The sequence below is a fragment of the Lepidochelys olivacea genome, assembly GCF_965140295.1.
Source record: "Lepidochelys olivacea isolate rLepOli2 genome assembly, chromosome: 1".
Taxonomy (NCBI): Eukaryota; Metazoa; Chordata; order Testudines; family Cheloniidae; genus Lepidochelys; species Lepidochelys olivacea.
Genome location: NC_140411.1, coordinates 141,513,139 through 141,532,635, shown reverse-complemented (window position 1 = coordinate 141,532,635; position 19,497 = coordinate 141,513,139). Strand labels below are relative to the sequence as shown.

Genomic DNA, 19,497 nt, shown 5'->3' with positions numbered 1-19,497 from the left:
ATCAAATTCCCTCAGGAAAAAAATAAACAGGCTTCTGCCTTGAGCTGCGCCCAGGAGAATTGGACCCTAAAGCATGAGCCCCAGGATGAATTGTTCCAGTGGGCACCGGGCATTCCTGAGATCAAGGGCGCAAACGCGTTGGAGGGGGTTGTAGACCAGCTGGGAAAGCCAGCCAGTGTCTTGGCTTTGCCCCTCACGTCGGTGCCTCCCCCAGATCCCCAGCCGGAAGCTGAGGTGGTTTGGCAGCCGCGTTCACACCCCGCTTTTGTGTTTCCTCGGCAGCCTTTCAAATCAGCGAGATGCGGGAATAACTCTGCGAGAGGCGGCCCCGCTGCTCTGGGGGCAGAAACACCAGCCCTGCCGGGCCAGGGGGGTGGGACGCCGCCGGGGGTCAGGGCAGCAGGGGCGCGCCCTGCGGCGGGACGCGCGGGGACTGCGCCGCCTGCGAGAGCAGCGGCCCGAAGAGCAGCGCCCCGAGGGCACCCGCGGCCACCGCCGCAGCATCTGGCGCCTCGCTGCTGGGTTTCCTCCTCCCGCCGCCGCCGCCGCCTCCTCCCACAGGCGGCGGCTGCTCCAGCGGCCGGGACTGGCCACGCCGCGCGCCGCCCCTGGCTCAGAAGCGGCCCCGGCAGCAGGGCGGCCGCGGCGAGCAGAGCAGCGCTCCCCCGCCGGCCGGGCCAGGTGAGTGCCCCTGGCTCTGGGGGGCGGCCGGAGGGGCACAGACGCGCGGTCTCCTTTGCACGTTCACTTACGGGCTGTCCAAGGGCTGCGAAGTTGGGAGTCTCCCGCCGCGGTCCGCCCCGAGCGGCTGGGCTGAGGTGAGCGAGTTGGGGACTCGCTGGGGATGAAGGGACCTGGCTTCCTCCCCACCGGCCCGTCTTGCCCCGTCTTCTGGCAGGGCAGGTGGGGGGAAGCGGGTCCCGCTGGGTGGGGAGCGGAGAGGTACCTGGGGGGAAGTTGCCCGCTCAGGCTGGTGTTTGCAAGGGCAGGAGGCTGGCGCGGTGTGTCTGGGGCTGGCCGGGCTGCGGCGGGGGATCTTGTTTAGCAGCCCGGCTCCTAGGTGAACGGGGATGATGCGCAGCCCCTTCCCGCGGGGAGCAGGCGGCATGTACTGTACACCTCTTCACTTGAGCTGGGAAGGAGCCTGATTGTTATCGTGGGAGCCAAAGCACAAGGCGCCTCCTCAGCTTTCTCCTCACCCGTTGTCTGGGAAATGTGACTTTTGCCAGGCTAAAGGAGGAGAAACTAAGTAAGAGCCCCAGGATCTGGCCCTGGGAAAAGAAAGTCTGCTACGAAATAGGGCTCACAGGTGTAAACACAGCTCTCAACCTGCCAAGGACCCAGCTTTAAAATATGCCACTGACCCGCCCATAAGAAGAGGCAATCGAAATAGCAAAGGTGGAAAGTGTGGGGCCATTGATCTACATGAGTTCAGTGGGGTGGCACAAGTGTAAGTGCGGACAATGTCTTGCCCATGCCTTCAGTGGGACCAGGACTTGGCCCAGTGTCTGTCACCTTTTGTTTAGCCACTGTTCTGGGGTTGTGTTTCTGATATCAGGAATAAGCAGTGAGATGGCAGCAAGTTTCATTATGATGTCGACATCAATATTGGTTTGAAATGAGTGGCTCCCCATGTAATTGGGTATGTTTGAGAGGCACTGCTGCAAGGGGTTCTTTCTGTCTAATCAAGAGTGATAAAATGATTAACTTCTCAGAAATAGCCAGTGCGTTACACAATAGAGCAGTGGTTCTCAACCAGCGGTCCAGGGCCCCCGGTTTCAGGAAGTCCACCAAGCAGAGCCAGCGTTAGACTCTTTGGGGCCCAAGGCAGAAAGCTGAAGTCACACCACATGGGGCTGAAGCCTAGGGCCCTGAGCCCCGCCGCTTGGGGCTGAAGCCAAAGCCTGAGCAACTTAGCTTTGCAGGGGCCCCTGTGGCATGGGGCCCCAGGCAGTTACCCTACTTGCTACCCCCTAACACTGGTCCTGGCTTTTATATGCAGACAACCAGTTGTGACACAAGTGGGCCATGGAGTTTTTATAGCATGTATCGGGGAGGCGGGAGGGACGGCTCAGAAAGAGAAAGGTTGAGAACCTCTGCAATAGAGAATACCTTATTTCTCTAATGTTTTGACTGACAGGTTTTTAATGTTTGGATAGATCATACTTTTTAATACCTGCATCATGGCCATGTTTCTGTATTAATCACAGTAGGCCAATTTTGCTCTCGGTTACACATTTTTTTTCTATGGGGTAAATGGGTGTAACCGAGAGCTGAATTTAGCCCAGTATTTGTTATTGCTTATCTTTTCATGTTACATTCTGAAACCAAAATCATGAAACAGATGCATTTTAAACAAGATATTTTGAAAGTCATCTGTGTATGGTAAGTCATTTGATACTCCTGAGGGCATTCTGTGCCAAAAAATAAAAATTTCCTGCACAATATTTTAAAATTCTGCAAATTTTATTTGTCAAATAAATGTGGAGGCTCCAGCCTGGGGAGCCCGCGGCTGCACAGAGGTGGGCGATCACTGGGCAGCTCCCCCACACCCCGGATATGGATTCAGCGGTAAGGCTGTACCCAATCCTGACATAGCGCAAGGACCGGGCCTGCCCCAGAAACACCCCTGGGCCCTGCCCCTCTGTGCAGGTGCACCAGATGTGGGGAGGCAGGCTCAGCAAGGCAGGATCCAAGTGTGGAGGGGCTTAGTGTGTGGGGATCCAGGTGTGGGTTGAGAGGATTCATGTGGGGCAATCTGGGTATGGGTGGCTCATTGGGGGATCCAGGTGTGTGTGTGTGTGGGGGGGCTTGTTGAGGGGTTCTGGGTGCAGTGAAAATGGCACTCTGTAGGAGGGATCAGGTGAAGGTTGGGGCTCAGCAGGCTGGAGGGTCTGGGTGTGGGGAAGAAAGAGCTTGGCGGTAGGGCATGGGTGTAAGGGGCTCAGTGGGGGGTCCAGCTGCAGCTGGTTGGGGCTTGGTGGGGTGGGGATCCAGGTGCAGGTGGCTTGTCGGGGTGGTCCAGGTGCAGCAGGAGTGGGGCTGATGGTGGGGGGGGGAGTTCTGAGTGGGGTCATGAGGCTTGGCAAGAGGGTCTGGGTATGAGGAGGTCTGGATGCATGGGGGTTGTATGGATGGGGGAGCAGCTCCCTGTACAGGGATAACTCCCCCTGCAGCTGAGGAGCGAGGGGTGCAGAAAGAGGCGGGGGTGGGGGACTTTGCAGAGCTTCCTTCAGCTGTCTCATGCAAAGAAAGAGGAAGTCCCATCCTCTCAGTCCAGATGGGACTAGCAGCTGAGCCTGGCGCAGGGTAGGAGCCACCAGCTAGGTCTTCCCCAGTCCCGCCTACTGCCCCACAGTGATTTATCTCTCTGCCATCTGCCCTGGGCCCCCAAAACATACTGCTGGGGCGGGTTGCATGACCACTCTTGTGGCTTCCCTTTGCTTTCCCATCAGAAAGTAATTTTTTTGCTGTGAAGCAAAGAAATCTATGGGTGACATAAATTCTGCACATGCACAGTGGCGCAGAATTCCCCCAGGAGTAAAAATTTGAAACTGTATATATTGCAGCCAAACCTCTTATATTGCCTTTCATGAGGAATGATGTGCATGCTAATTACTGAAACCATCTTTCCCTGAGTTTAGAGAGAAAAGGTGGGCAAAGTACAAGCTTTCAAACTTACACAGGTCCTGAAGAAGAGCTTTATGTATGCTCAAAAGCTTGTCTCTTTCACCAGCAGAAGTTCATCCAATGAAAGATATTACCTCACACACCTTGTCTCCCTAATATCCTTGGACTAACACGACTACAACATCACTGCATTTCTCTGACTTTGTCATTTTGTTACACTGAATTAAAAGAAAATGTGTATCTTTTTCATCATTTAGAGACTATTTATAAATGGTTTTTATATACAATATTTTTCTTTAACTCTTTTTATAGTGCACAGTTTTACATTCATTGTTTCAAGTTGCTGGCTGCTGTATGTGTGGGGATGTTGTTTTGATTTGTGCAAAGAACACTAAACATCTTGTATATTCTTAAGGTGCCAGATCCGCTCAGATTCCCTTTACTGTTTTTATACCCTAAAATTATGGGCCAAATCCTGCTTGCCTTCCTTTTGTTTTTAATGTCATCACTGGAAATATTTGCATGAGTAAGGTATGCAGGGTTTTGTCCTATGCAAGGTGACACTGGTGGTGTTTTTGTTTGTTTAAAATTTTTTGTCAATAAAGAGTTGGAAACAGTCATTGAATTAAACCAAAGAACAGAAACAGCTAACTTTGACATGTTATCATTAAAATATTAAACATTGCTAAGAAAGTACACATATTGTAATTTATGGCTGAAAATAGTTTAAAGAGTGAAACATTTGAGAGATGGCATATATTATAAATAATGTGTAAATCAAGTTTTCTTAGATGTGAATTGGAGCCAATAAAATCTTTTCACATACATGAAGTGGCAGTTAGATTCTAATATTAATATTTTAACTGGATTTCTATAGGTCAGATGGAACCTGTTAGCAAATTTTTCCTCCTTAGTACATTCCAAATTGAATTTCAGGATTTAGTATTTAATACCTCAATATATGTGGCTCTAGTTGGGTGAGTGGAATGAAGAAGGGACTCAATTCCCACTCTTAAATTAATTAGCTTCATTTATGCCACGTATATTATGGGGGATAGGGGTTTATAGGCAGAACTCCCCTTGAATGCAGTAGTAATTTTGCCCGGCTAAGAACAGAATGGCATGAGAGGAAATATAGGAAGAAGTTCTGACAGTTTTAGCTCTCAGTATGAGACATGAGTAGCAGCCTCCACAAATATGGTGCTTTTAATATTAAACACCATATTTGAGTTATGAATGTTGTATTTTCAGCTAAAAGCTAGACCAGAATGTATTTGAAGGGCAAAATCCTAATCAATAATTTTAATGTATAGAAATATGTCTAAGGGTTTTGCTCTTATCTCAAACACATGAACTCAAAAATATTGCTTATTTTGTAAAATCAATGTTGTGTACACATCAAGAGATTTATTTTTATAAAATATAAAAATAATAAATGTTTTATATGAAATTGTGTATTAATGCTACTCATTTGGGAATCAGGCCTGCATTTCTTATATACCAGAAATTCCTTCAGAGTAAATTAGAGACAAGGTGGGTAAAAGAATATCTTTTATTGGACCAACTTCTGTTGATGAGAAAGACAATCTACAACAATTTGAAGTAAATTTAAATTCTGGGTGCTCAAGGAATACAGGATTGATTATACCCTTTGTGCAAAGACCAAGGGACAAATCCTGTTCTCCGTGCTCATGAGCAGTACCACTCATGTGAGCGGCTGATCAGACTTTGCCTCCAAATGTAAACTAAGGATCCAATTCTGAAATTCTGCAGGACTTCATGTGAGTGTAATCTGCATCAGGACTGTGGGATCAGGACCAAGTTTTTCAGTCACTGTATCTACAATTTGTAGGCATTTAAAAGGTTGAGAGATATTGGACTTTTCATGTGTTTGTTTTAGTCCCCACTTCAAGCTTTTCCATACATCTTAATGGTTATATGAGCTGTAACTACACAGACAGTTCAGGTATCTGGTATATGAGCAACTCTGTGGTGTTGTGCCATTGTTGTTCACTCTTTGTTTCAACAAGTGGGACTCAAAATAGCACCTTATTAAAGTGGTGGTCATCGTTTCTGCTCTTATGATCCTCTTGTGTTTTCAGAGACAACTGTTCAATTGCAGCCTACTGACTATTACAGAAAAAAAATCCTATCACAGTAGTTGGGATCATTTTGTAACTTAAAAAATATGTTTTTGAAGAAAAGAGACAGCAAACCACATGTAGATGAAAGAGTAGATGGGAAAAAAAACATACTAGAGTTCTGGAGAAGTCTGATTAAGTTAAAATACTTATTTACTTCATGGCCTTTAGAAGAAGTTACTAGAATTTGTACTTAATATTTATATTAGTAAAATTAGAATGAGATCATTTTAGTTAATTTTTTAGTCACCAAAATGCTAACCACAAATGTAGCATTAGACGTGTTCTCATTTATAGAGTTCTGTAGAGGATATTCATTGAAGAAGCAATCCTGCAATATGTTATGATGGGCGAACCTGAAGTTGTCACACAAGATCAAACATGAGTGTTTAGGAGCAGCACAGACTGCATGTACCAGGAAAATTGAATAATGTATATATACTGATTAGGAACATATTATTGTGGACTCATTAAAAACAAAACCTGGTTACTGGTATCTATGGATATTTTAAATATTCAAAAACCCCATGTTTGTACTGAAAATAGTTTAGGTTGGCTCTCTGCCTGGATTTGAGACTTCTGGGCATGCTGGATTATGGCTATTGCCAAATTCTCCAGTTTAATTTGTCTTCCAACCTTTGGATTGTTCCATGTACATTTTGCACTAAATTAATTCCAAGTGTTATTGTTGATTTCAGTGGAGTTAAGAATAAACCTGGCCCATTATGTTTGAGATTTTTGAGTTTTTGTTCTGTCATTACAACAGTTATTCTGTGCATACACCATCTTTTTCACAATGAAAGGAAAAAGTGAGATTATATTCATGTTAAACTAAGTCAGTACTTTCCTCAGTGTGACTCATTACTGAGGAAACTCATCACTTTAACTGTTGATGATGAGCAAGAAGGAAAGAACCCAGATTGAGTGTAAAATTCCAGACTGAGTTTGCCAAGTTGACACTTATGCCTGGTCTACACACAGAAATTGAATTGGATTTAGCTAAATTGTTTTCTAAATCAGTGGCTCTCAACCTTTCCAGACTATTGTTCCCCTTTCAGGAGTCTGATTTGTCTTGTGTACCTCAAGTTTCACCTCACTTAAAAAGTACTTGCTTACAAAATCAGACATAAGAATACAAAAGTGTCATAGCACACTATCACTGAAAAATTGCTTACTTTCTCATTAGTACCATATAATTATAAAATAAATTAATTGGAATATAAATATTTTACTTACATTTCATGTATAGTATATAGAGCAGTATAAACACGTTGTATGAAATTTTAGTTTGTACTAACTTCACTATTGCTTTTTGTGTAGCCTGTTGTAAAACTAGGCATATATCTTGATGAGTTGATGTAACCCTGGAAGACCGCTGTGTACCTGCAGGGATTTGCGTACCTCTGGTTGAGAACCACTGTTCTAAATTGAGTTAGTTAAACTAGCCTAATCTTCTTGTGTGGACACTCAGACTGATTTTAAAAGTTGCTAATATTGATTTAGCTTAACTCAGTTATATTAGCCCAACCTCAACTCCTGGTTTGACCTGACCTTTGCCCCTCCCTTTCTCAGACAGCTTTTTGTGGAGCCTCTCTGTCATGTACTCCTTGTACACCCTAGTTTTGCGGGGCTGCTACTAGCCGGTCAGGCTTCTGTACTGTAATATGAACTGGCTACAGAGTTTCCTTCCCAGAGAGATACACCAGATGCATTCCCTATTAATATCTTTTAATACACTGCCAAGAATGGCTGTGGTGAGCTTAAGTATATTATACACAGCACCACTTGGGGGTTGAACAGTAGAATACAATTTAATATCCAGTTAAACTCTCCTTGTAAGGGAGCTCTCCGTGCGCCACATACTGCACCAGCCAGGAACAGCACTATGTGCTGCCAGGAGCTCTGCTGAGACAGCATTTGGTGCAGGAGAGGCAGCATGTGTCTGCCCCTTCAACGGCACATGCACTAAAGTTAGAGTAGTTCCCAGTGCAACATGTTGCTTAGGCCATGCTCCCCCTGTCATTTCAGATCAAAGCTATATGAAGAGAGTGAATCACTCCCTCAAAATGAAGAGGCATTAGCTTCTGTGCTTACCTTTCATTTGGCCATTGGGCTACAATAAAAGTGAACTTTGATTTTTTTTTAAAGTCTGTTAAATATTGCACCTTGCAGCTCCTAAGGAATGCCAACAGCTGCAAGGATGGGAGATAAAAGACCTGCTGAATTCATAAAGTGATGTATAGGATGAAATCACATCATTTTGCTTTCTTTGCTTCTACTTCTGCTGCTGTATGAGCCGGGTGAGCATGGAAAAGAGAGTGGGGGAGACTATTTCACTACTTGCATACGTGCACAAACACAGGAAGATGGAGGAAGTTTAAGCGTAAGTTTTCAGGAGAAGGCCAAGAAGTGTAAATTAAGCATTCGTCTCTCTGGCATCCGTGGCTCTCACCATCTTGGAGAGACTGAAGTGCTGTGAAAATATCTGCCTTGCTCACTATTCTGGCTGTGTACATCTCCATCTTCAAAACCTCTTAGGGTATGTCTACGGGGCATCCGGGAGCGAGCCTCCCAGCCTGGGTAGAGAAACTCATGCTAGTGGGGCTTGAGCTAGTTAACTAAAAATAGCAGCATGGACATTGTGGCTTAGGCCCGAAGGCCTTGGTGGTCAGGTGGGCTTGGGAGCCTGAACTTCAGCCTGAGCCATAGCATCCAGACTGCTATTTTTGGCATGATAGCTCAAGTCCTGCTAGCATGAGTCTGTCTACCTGGGCAAGGTGCTTACTCCCCACTGCAGTATAGACATGCCCTTAATGGTTCCTCTTGCCATCCACATCAAATTCAAGCCCTGTAGCTGAATTTCAAGGCTTTGTAAAACTTTGCTTTTCTCACTTGCCACTTCCTCTCTTGTCCCTTCTACTGAACTCAGAATACATGCCTAAGTGCTTCCCTAGTCTCCATCTTTCACTTACCTCCTTGACAACTTGCATGAGGCCCTATATGTTTGGAATTTCCATCCTAACTTTGTCTGCCATGCCTTCACACTTTTCATGAAACCTATAGCACTACTTAGAGTTTAACAACGTCCAACCCCTGAGGCACTGAGACATAAGCAAACATAGCTACTTTGCTGCTTATTGCAACCCTTCCTCCTCCTCCATCCATATTTTGTCTATTTAGCTTGTAAACTCCTTGAAGCAGAGACCATGGCCCCAGTTATATGTTGCCTTAAGGCTTTTATGTTGATCCAGTCTTAAGGACTCTTAACAGATCTCTCTCTGGGGGATACCTTATGTGTAAGGTGATTTCTTGGTCAGTGTAGATCTTGTGAAACAGCTGTAAAATGTCCCCTCTCTTATTCCCCAGCATATGGGGTATGCAAGGTAGGGGGAAAAGGAGAGACTGAGGCTGCTCTCACTTACTATAGACAACTATTTCCAGAATGGCCTTGGAATAAAAAGGAGACACAAAGGTGACTTAAGGCTATAAACTCCCCCATTTCTATACTGAATGCAAGAATTCAGGAACTCAGAATTGGGGTCTTTGTCTCTGGAAAAGCACTATCTTCACTTCTAGTATTATGTAAATTAAGTTAAAATAATGCAAAGTCTTACATTAGTTCCATATTAAGGTTAAGATTTACATGCTCCCAAAGTCAGGAAATACAAAAGTTAAGGCTGAATGTACAGTCTTTTGGATTCAAACGAAACAGCCTTTGTGTTTGATTATTTTTTTTATTGTGTCTGACACCAGTCACTCAGCTTGACACTAAGTTTAGGTTCACAAGAGTCTTAGTCACTGAGTAGATGCTTATTGGAAAAACACCCAGTAGGCTATTACACTCATGAACTGCACATATGAATTTTATATGAGTTTGTTTATGCCATGTCTCAAACTTTAACACAGTTACATGGGTGTAACTCAGGCAGAACTTGGCCCACTGTGCTTGGCTTCTTTGCATTTGTAAGAGACCATCCAATACCAATAACCTAGAATAAGTCAAATATAGATTCCCTCCCAAGGTTTTCCCCCTGATTACCACTAGCAGTTAAGCCAATGTTTTGAGACAGTTTGCTGTGCTGTACGTACAACATTTTGCTCACTTTGAGCTGCTGTTAGGTGTTAGGATATAGCTTTCTTAAAAATGAAGTATTAAACATCTTTTGAAGTATTAAATATTACTTGCATCACTTTTAGCCATTCACAAAAGGCCTACAAAAGCTTAAAAGTGAAGAAAAATACTTTGTACTTCTAGACAAATTGATCTGAGAGTGCTAAAGGAGTTGGCGGATGTGATTGCAGAGCCATTGGCCATTATCTTTGAAAACTCATGGTGATCGGGGGAAGTCCCGGATGACTGGAAAAAGACTAATGTAGTGCCTCTCTTTAAAAAGGGAAAGAAGGAGGATCCTGGGAACTACAGGCCAATCAGCCTCACCTCAGTCCCTGGAAAAATCATGGAGCAGGTCCTCAAGGAATCAATTCTGAAGCACTTAGAGGAGAGGAAAGGGATCAGGAACAGTCAGCATGGACTCACCAAGGGCAAGTCATGCCTGACTAATCTAATTGCCTTCTATGACGAGATAACTGGCTCTGTGGATGAGGGGAAAGTGGTGGACGTGTTGTTCCTTGACTTTAGCAAAGCTTTTGACACTTTCTCCCACACTATTCTTGTCAGCAAGTTAAAGAAGTATGGGCTGGATGAATGGACTATAAGGTGGATAGAAAGTTGGCTAGATTGTCGGGCTCAACGGGTAGTGATCAATGGCTCCGTGTCTAGTTGGCAGCTGGTATCAAGTGGAGTACCCCAAGGGTCGATCCTGGGGCCGGTTTTGTTCAATATCTTCATAAACGATCTGGAGGATGGTGTGGATTGCACCCTCAGCAAGTTTGCAGATGACACTAAACTGGGAGGAGAGGTAGATACGCTGGAGGGTAGGGATAGGATACAGAGGGCCCTAGACAAATTAGAGGATTGGGCCAAAAGAAATCTGATGAGGTTCAACAAGGACAAGTGCAGAGTCCTGCACTTAGGATGGAAGAATCCCATGCACCGCTACAGACTAGGGACCAAATGGCTCGGCAGCAGTTCTGCAGACAAGGACGTAGGGGTTACAGTGGACGAGAAGCTGGATATGAGTCAACAGTGTGCCCTTGTTGCCAAGAAGGCCAATGGCATTTTGGGATGTATAAGTAGGGGCATTGCCAGCAGATCACGGGACGTGATCGTTCCCCTCTACTGGACATTGGTGAGGCCTCATCTGGAGTACTGTGTCCAGTTTTGGGCCCACACTACAAGAAGAATGTGGAAAAATTGGAAAGAGTCCAGCGGAGGGCAACAAAAATGATTAGGAGACTGGAACACATGACTTATGAGGAGAGGCTGAGGGAACTGTTTAGTCTGCAGAAGAGAAGAATGAGGGGGGATTTGATAGCTGCTTTCAACTACCTGAAAGGGGGTTCCAAAGAGGATGGATCTAGACTGTTCTCAGTGGTAGCCGATGACAGAACAAGGAGTAATGGTCTCAAGTTGCAGTGAGGGAGGTTTAGGTTGGATATTAGGAAAAACTTTTTCACTAGGAGGGTGGTGAAACACTGGAATGCGTTACCTAGGGAGGTGGTGGAATCTCCGACCTTAGATATTTTTAAGGTCAGACTTGACAAAGCCCTGGCTGGGATGATTTAGTTGGGGATCGGTCCTGCTTTGAGCAGGGGGTTGGACTAGATGACCTCCTGAGGTCCCTTCTAACCCTGATATTCTATGATTCTATGAAACAGGAAATAATTCAATTAAGCTTTACTTATTACATGTTGGATAGACTAGCTGAAACACACATTCAGGGACATACAAACACCTGTAGCAGCCAAAGAAAAAGGTGGTATTTTATTAGAAGATAACTGATTTTTACAGACTACTTGTATGTCTCAGTTTACAGTCTTAGGTCTTGTCTACACTACAGGGGAAATTCGATCTAAGCTACGCACTTTGAGCTACGTGAATAGCATAACTCAAATCGACGTAGCTTAGATCTACTTACCATGGGGTCCACACTATGCAGTGTTGACGGGAGACACTCTCCCATTGACTCCCCCTACTTTTCTCGATCCGGTGAAGTACAGGTGTCAACAGGAGAGTGCCATCTGCAGTTGATTTAGTGGGACTTCACTAGACCCGCTAAATCAACCGCTGATGCATCGATCACTTTCTTTTACTGGAAAAAAACTGACTGCCTCCCACGCAAACTTAGGACAACATTTTTTAAAGGATGGTGTTATTTCTGCTGTTAAGTCAGTGGATGGTGCACGTGCCAGATTTTGCAGTGACATAAGACTTTCCAACATAAGCATCCTCCCCATTACATCTCTCTTACTTCAGCCAATATTTAAAAATAAACTAGAAGCTTTACTACTTTCTGATGCCAATCTGGAAAATAAGGGAGCGCAGCTGATGGAAGAAGTTGATAGTCTTATTCTTATCCTGGAGAAAGCAATGGGAAGCACGGAGAGAGAGAGAGATACATACCTGCGCAGTCCCAGCCATCCTTCCTGTGTCTTGCTCCTTACCTACTTCTTGCAGCTGGCATAATGCATTTTTGTGACAGACAGCCTGTAACAGAAAAGGCTTACTATTCCAACACTTTCAACTTCAACAAAGAAAACATATCAAATTGCAATATGACTCCAGAAGAATAAGAAAGTGCTAAATATGTCTATATGTGAGTGATCTTTTGGAGACATACTGAAGTATAGTATGGTTATAAATGTGAAATCCTGGCTGCAGTGACTTCAGTGGAGCCAGGATTTCACTCCAGATCCTTTTCATATCACTGCTAATGTTCTGCTTTTATTTTAAAACTGTGTTGAGTTAATAAGATTGTTTTCATGTGGCCTCTTTTTGCTCCAATTATGTTTTTAACTTTAAATAAAAGCTAACAAAAATTAGAATAATTAAAACAGAAAAAATAAAAATATTAGATTAACACAATTTGTATTAGGATTGTTTGCTAGAGGGAGCTACAAACTTTAACATTACAGTAATGCTATTTTAAGGTATGCAAAATACTGCATGGAGTTTTTAAATAATTCTGTAATGTAGGAAAATATTTGTATTAAAACCAAAGGTCTTTCATGGGGCTCTCTCTAAGTAACTGATGCAGGATTAGAACAAAAGAGAGTAAAGTGCAACAGTAGACAACAGGTATGAATGAGTGACCATTAAGAATGTCTGAATTTCAAGTGTTTGAAATTATTTTAAATGGTGAAAAGTTGTTCTGGATAAAGCTGGACATAGTATAACAAAATCCCAGTAATTTATTTTTTAAAGCGTAAAGAGTACGAAAGAGAGAAACACTTACTGGTTTAAGGTTTTCATATTTCATTTGCCTACAGTTGTATTAAAAAAAAACTGTGAAGGCTTTATGGGACTTTTAAAATTCAGTTTCACAAAGAATACAATACGGTGCAGGACAGTAATATTCATAGTAAATACCATCTGTTTCATCTAGAGAGATCGAATTGATCTTAAACCCACTCAAAAAGTACTTTTATCAAAAAAGCAAAACCTCTTTAGAAAATCGCTATTCTGTTTAAAAAGTGCTGGCACAATATGGCACATGGTTTGGAAAAAGCTGTGGATGGCACTATTGCACCAAATAAGGCAATAACTAATAAAGGTCTTCTCTAATTCGAACTAGCACATTGTAAGTAATACTGATAATCATCTTAAATGTCATTACTTCAGAACACCAGTGACCTGTATTTTAAATATATTCAGCTATATCTGTAGTGATCCTTCCAGAGTTCTTTAGCTCTAGTTGTTGCAGCACTAACAGAGTGTAGTTTTCTCTAACACATTTGGGCGGCTCTGCAACGGTGCATAAGAAATGTGGGGAAGTTCGCTCACTGCAGGTTAGATGTGGCATAGCATATGTTCTCCCTTCCCCACTCCCTCCACTGTGGTCTGCTTCTTCTTGTGACTCATCCTTCTAGCCATGTTATGTTTAGTCCCACCCCTTCTGGTAACAGAGTGCGTCAAAAGCAAGCGTCCAATCCCTCTGTTCAATCTGCTGTCCTCAGTTCAGGGCCCAGTTGTCCATATGCCCTTTTCTCAGGGCTTACAGTAGACGATATGCCCTTCACAGTGGCTGGTAGGGGAATCCAGGCTCATCTTCTACACTGGGTTCCAGTCCAGAGACTCTAGGACAGGCAGTCAAAGTTCACACTGCCAGAGTCCCTGCTGCCACTTCCCTGGACTTCTTCCTACCAAGGCTTTCCCTGGGGGTTCTTGTCATCCTGCAGGAGCCTTCCTGTTCCTTACAGGTCTCTTTACTCCCTGCTGCCATGAGAGTGACAGCAGAGTTCCTCCCTCTTTCCCTACAACCTCTCAAACTTCAGTCCAAATGCCCCATAGACTTTACCATCACTCTTGGGCTTCACTGCCTCCAGCTGCCTTTCAGCTCAAGACAGGCCACTTCTGGACCCACATTTCACTGTTTCCAGCCTTTCTGGTTTCCTCCTGGCTCAGGACCCACCAGTTCTGACTCCAGGCCTCCCGGGCTCTCTCTGCCTTTAGCCTAAGAGAGGAAACCTCTCTACTGATAAGCTGGGTCTCCTCCATGGCCTTCCTTTCCCACTATCTTGTGCTCCTTTTTTTAATATAAGGATCCAGCACCAAATTAGCTGGGCTTGATCACCAGTTATGCTTAATACCCCTCCAGGTGCCATCCAGTGGCCTAATTGAGCTCAGGCTCCTGTTAATCCATGGTTAACCAGTGCAGAGTTTATACCCCCCATCACAAGAAGCTTCTGTCTAGTGATTCTGTATCGTATGTCCTCCATTTACAAATGAAAATATGCTGTTCTGACTGCCAACTCTGCAAATTCAGCCTGGGCACTGAGAGCCAAGCTGACTTCTTTCCTTTTCCTACATGATCACAGATACTAAACTGTAGGCCAAATTCTGTCCTCACTTATTACCTGCAACCCTTCTGTCTCCAAATTATGTCTTCAATTATACCTTTACAATTCCATTTACAGCTACATGCATCTGATGAAGTGAGCTGTAGCTCACGAAAGCTTATGCTTAAATAAATTTGTTAGTCTCTTAGGTGCCACAAGTACTCCTTTTCTTTTTGCGGATACAGACTAACATGGCTGCTACTCTGAAACCTGTCATTTACTAGTAATAATGATTCTAAAAGTTATGATGCACAGACCAGAACCCATATATGTTCTGTCTACAAATTTAATTGTATTCTTATTACTTGAAAACATTGTTTCCAAATTATTAAATCACATATGTACAAATTGTATTTCAGTAGTTAGTCATAGCTATTGGAATATTATTTGTACAGTAGTGTGGTGTTTGGTTGGGTTTTAAATACGTCTTAATACATTATCTTAGTTGTCTAGTTTCTCGTAGGTGTTATATCAGGAGTGAATGTCAAGGAGGGAATTGGATGAGGTAGGAGCCTTGTGCATTAGTATTCTATGTGACATACTATAGGAAATTTGCTCTTTAATCTTTTGGATGCCCCTTCAGACGTTCCTAGGGTTCAGGGAAGTTCACAAGGCAAATGTTGGGTGCTAAGTAGTACAGCCAATTGATGGTACAATCTATATTTGATGAGTTTGTTGTCTGAGAATATCACTGTGGGTAAATCCCTTGCCTTACAGAGGAAGGAATTTGCCTATAAAACTGGGGTAGTGGTTTACAACTTGATTTTTGTTAGGGGGAGAGGTAGTCTAAAATCTGGGGAAATTTGGTGTATCTCAAGGTAATGGCTGTATACCTTCACCTTTTGGATGAGTACCTCATTTATTTATGAATCCAAATAAATAATGATGAAATATATTATGGCACTAAGATCCTGGGAGTTTAACTGATAACATTCCCAGGTTACATATATAAAAGTATTTAAGCACAGGGGTCTTCCTAATCAGTCTTGGGACAATTAAAGTAATTCTGCAGTTCAATCAAATGCAAATATATAGTTTTATTTTTAGAAGTTGTAACAGAGGTGAGCCGAAGACTTACTTGGCATACATTTCCTGTGAATCTCTGAGGTGCTTGTTTGTCTTTAGATTCTCGTGGTTTGTGAATTACTTTTTTTTATCTAGTTTCAACTCATCCTTGCTAAGCCCTGGTCTACACTAGGAGTTGAGGTCGAATTTAGCAGCATTAAATCAATTTAACCCTGCACCCGTCCACACGATGAAGCCCTTTTTTCCGACTTAAAGGGCTCTTAAAATCGATTTCCTTACTTCACCCCCGACAAGGGGATTAGCGCTGAAATCGGCCTTGCTGGGTCGAATTTGGGATACCGTGGACGCAATTAGACAGTATTGGTCTCCGGGAGCTATCCCAGAGTGCTCCATTGTGACCGCTCTGGACAGCACTCTCAACTGAGATGCACTGGCCAGGTAGACAGGAAAAGGCCCGCAAACTTTTGAATTTCAATTTCCTGTTTGGCCAGCGTGGCAAGCTGCAGGTGAGTGCAGAGCTCATCAGCAGAGGTGACCATGATGGAGTCCCAGAATCGCAAAAGAGCTCCAGCATGGACCGAATGGGAGGTACAGGATCTGATCGCTGTATGGGGAGAGGAATCCGTGCTATCAGAACTACATTCCAGTTTTTGAAATGCCAAAACATTTGTCAAAATCTCCCAGGGCATGAAGGACAGAGGCCAAAACAGGGACCCGAAGCAGTGCCGCATGAAACTTAAGGAGCTGAGGCAAGCCTACCAGAAAACCGGAGAGGCAAACTACCGCTCCGGGTCAGAGCCCCAAACATGCCGCTTTATGATGAGCTGCATGCCATTTTAGGGGGTTCAGCCACCACTACCCCAGCCGTGTTGTTTGACTCCTTCAATGGAGATGGAGGCAATTCGGAAGCAGGTTTTGGGGACAAAGAAGATGATGATGATGTTGTAGATAGCTCACAGCAAGCAAGTGGAGAAACCGTTTTTCCTGACAGCCAGGAACTGTTTCACACCCTGGACCTGGAGCCAGTACCCCCCGAACCCACCCAAGGCTGCCTCCCGGACCCGGCAGGCAGAGAAGGGACCTCCGGTGAGTGTACCTTTTAAAATACTACACATGGTTTAAAAGCAAGCATGTTTAATGATTAATTTGCCCTGGCATTTGTGGCTCTCCTGGATATACTTCCAAAGCCTTTGCAAAAGGTTTCTGGGAAGGGCAGCCTTATTCCATCCACCACGGTAGGACACTTTACCACTCCAGGCCAGTAGCACATTGTTGGGAATCATTGTAGAACAAAGCATTGCAGTGTATGTTTGCTGGCGTTCAAGCAACATCTGTTCTTTATCTCTCTGTGTTATCCTCAGGAGAGTGATATCATTCATGGTCCCCTGGTTGAAATAGGGTGCTTTTCTTAAGGGGACACTCAGAGGTACCCATTCCTGCTGGGCTGTTTGCCTGTGGCTGAACAGAAATGTTCCCCGCTGTTAGCCTTGGGGAGGGTGGAGGGGCTAGCCATGCGGTGGGGGGAGGCAAAATGTGACCTTGTAACGAAAGCACATGTGCTATGTATGTAATGTTAACAGCAAGGTTTACCGTGAAAGAGTGTACCCATTGTTCTATAAAATGTGTTTTTTTAAATACTACTGTCCCTTTTTTTTCCTCCGCCAGCTGCATGTGTTTCAAGGATCTTCTCCTTCCCAGAGGCTAGCGAAGATTAGAAAGCGAAAAAAATGCACGTGTGATTAAATATTCTCTGAGTTCATTCTGTCCTCCCACAGTGACAGAGCAGAGACGAATGCGTGGAGGCTGACAATGTCAGAGTGCAGGAAAGCACAGAATGACCGGGAGGAGAGGTGGTGGACTGAAGAGAGGGCTGAAGCTGAAAGGTGGTGGCAGTGTGATGAGAGGAGGCAGAATTCAATGCTGAGGCTGCTGGAGGATCAAACCAATATGCTCCACCATATGGTTGAGCTGCAGGAAAGGCAGTAGGAGCACAGACTGCTGCTACAGCCCCTGTGTAACCAACCACCCTCCTCCCCAAGTTCCATAGCCTCCTCACCCAGACACCCAAGAACACGGTGGGGGGGCCTCCGGCCACCCAGCCACTCCACCCCAGAGGATTGCCCAAGCAACAGAAGGCTGGCATTCAATAAGTTTTAAAGTTTTAAACTTTTAAAGTGCTGTGTGGCCTTGTTCTTCCCTCCTCCACCACCACCCCTCCTGGGCTACCTTGGTAGTTATCCCCCTATTTGTCTGATGAATGAATAAAGAATGCATGAATGTGAAGCAACAATGACTTTATTGCCTCTGCAAGTGGTGATCGAAGGGAGGTGGGGAAGGTGGTTAGCTTACAGGGAAGTAGAGTGAACCAAGGGGCGGGGGGTTTCATCAAGGAGAAACAAACAGAACTTTCACACCGTAGCCTGGCCAGTCATGAAACTGGTTTTCTAAGCTTCTCTGATGTGCACTGTGCCCTTCTGTGCTCTTCTAACCGCCTTGGTGTCTGGCTGTGCGTAACCAGCAGCCAGGCGATTTGCCTCAACCTCCCATCCCGCCATAAACGTCTCCCCCTTACTCTCACAGATATTGTGGAGCATACAACAAGCAGTAATAACAGTGAGAATATTGGTTTTGCTGAGGTCTAAGCGAGTCAGTAAACTGCGCCAGCGCGCTTTTAACCATCCAAATGCACATTCTACCACCATTCTGTACTTGCTCAACCTGTAGTTGAACAGCTCCTGACTACTGTCCAGGGTGCCTGTGTATGGTTTCATGAGCCATGGCATTAAGGGGTAGGCTGGGTCCCCAAGGATAACTATAGGCATTCCAACATCCCCAATGGTTATTTTCCAGTCTGGAAAGTAAGTCCCTTGCTGCACCTGTTCATACAGGCCAGAGTTCCTGAAGTTGCAAGCGTCATGTACTTTTCCCGGCCATCCCACATTGATGTTGGTGAAACATCTCTTGTGATCCGCCAGTGCTTGCAGCGCCATTGAAAAGTATCCCTTGTGGTTTATGTACTGGCTGCCTTGGTGATCCAGTCCCAAGGGATATGCATTCTGTCTATTGCCCCACCACAGTTAGGGAATCCCATTGCAGCAAAGCCATCCACTATGACCTACACATTTCTCAGAGGCACTACCCTTGATAGCAGCAGCTCAGTGATTGCATTGGCTACTTGCATCACAGCAGCCCCCACAGTAGATTTGCCCACTCCAAATTGATTCCCAACCGACCCGTAGCTGTCTGGAGTTGCAAGCTTTCAGAGGACAATCGTCACTCGCTTGTGTACTGTGAGGGCTGCTCTCATCTTGGTATTCTTGCACTTTAGGGCAGGGGAAAGCAAGTCACAAGGTTCCATGAAAGTGCCCTTACGCATGCAAAAGTTTTGCAGCCACTGGGAATCGACCCAGACCTGCAAGCCTATGCGGTCCCACCAGTTTGTGCTTGTTTCCCAAGCCCAGAATCGGCATTCCACCACGTGAACCTGCCCCATTAGCACCATGATGCCCACATTGCCAGGGCCCGGGCTTTGAGAGAAGTCTGTGTCCATGTCCTCATCACTCACGTCACCATGCTGACATCGCCTACTTGCCAGGTATCGCTTTGCCAGGTTCTGGTGCTGCATATACTGCTGGATAATGCACATGGTGTTTAATGTGCTCCTAATTGCCAAAGTGATCTGAGCGGGCTCCATGCTTGCCGTGGTATGGTGTCTGCACAGAAAAAAGGCGCGGAACAATTG

General features: G+C 44.7%; 1 protein-coding gene across 1 annotated transcript in view; it reads left to right on the top strand.

Annotated features, from left to right (window-relative positions):
* Window positions 1–622: 622 nt before the first annotated feature.
* ADGRG2 (adhesion G protein-coupled receptor G2) overlaps window positions 623–19,497 on the top strand; it is a 105,198-nt gene continuing 86,323 nt past the window's right edge. Inside the window, exon 1 of the mRNA XM_084621839.1 lies at window positions 623–681. The gene's annotated coding sequence lies outside the window, so the exon portion shown is untranslated. The remainder of the gene's footprint in view (window positions 682–19,497) is intronic.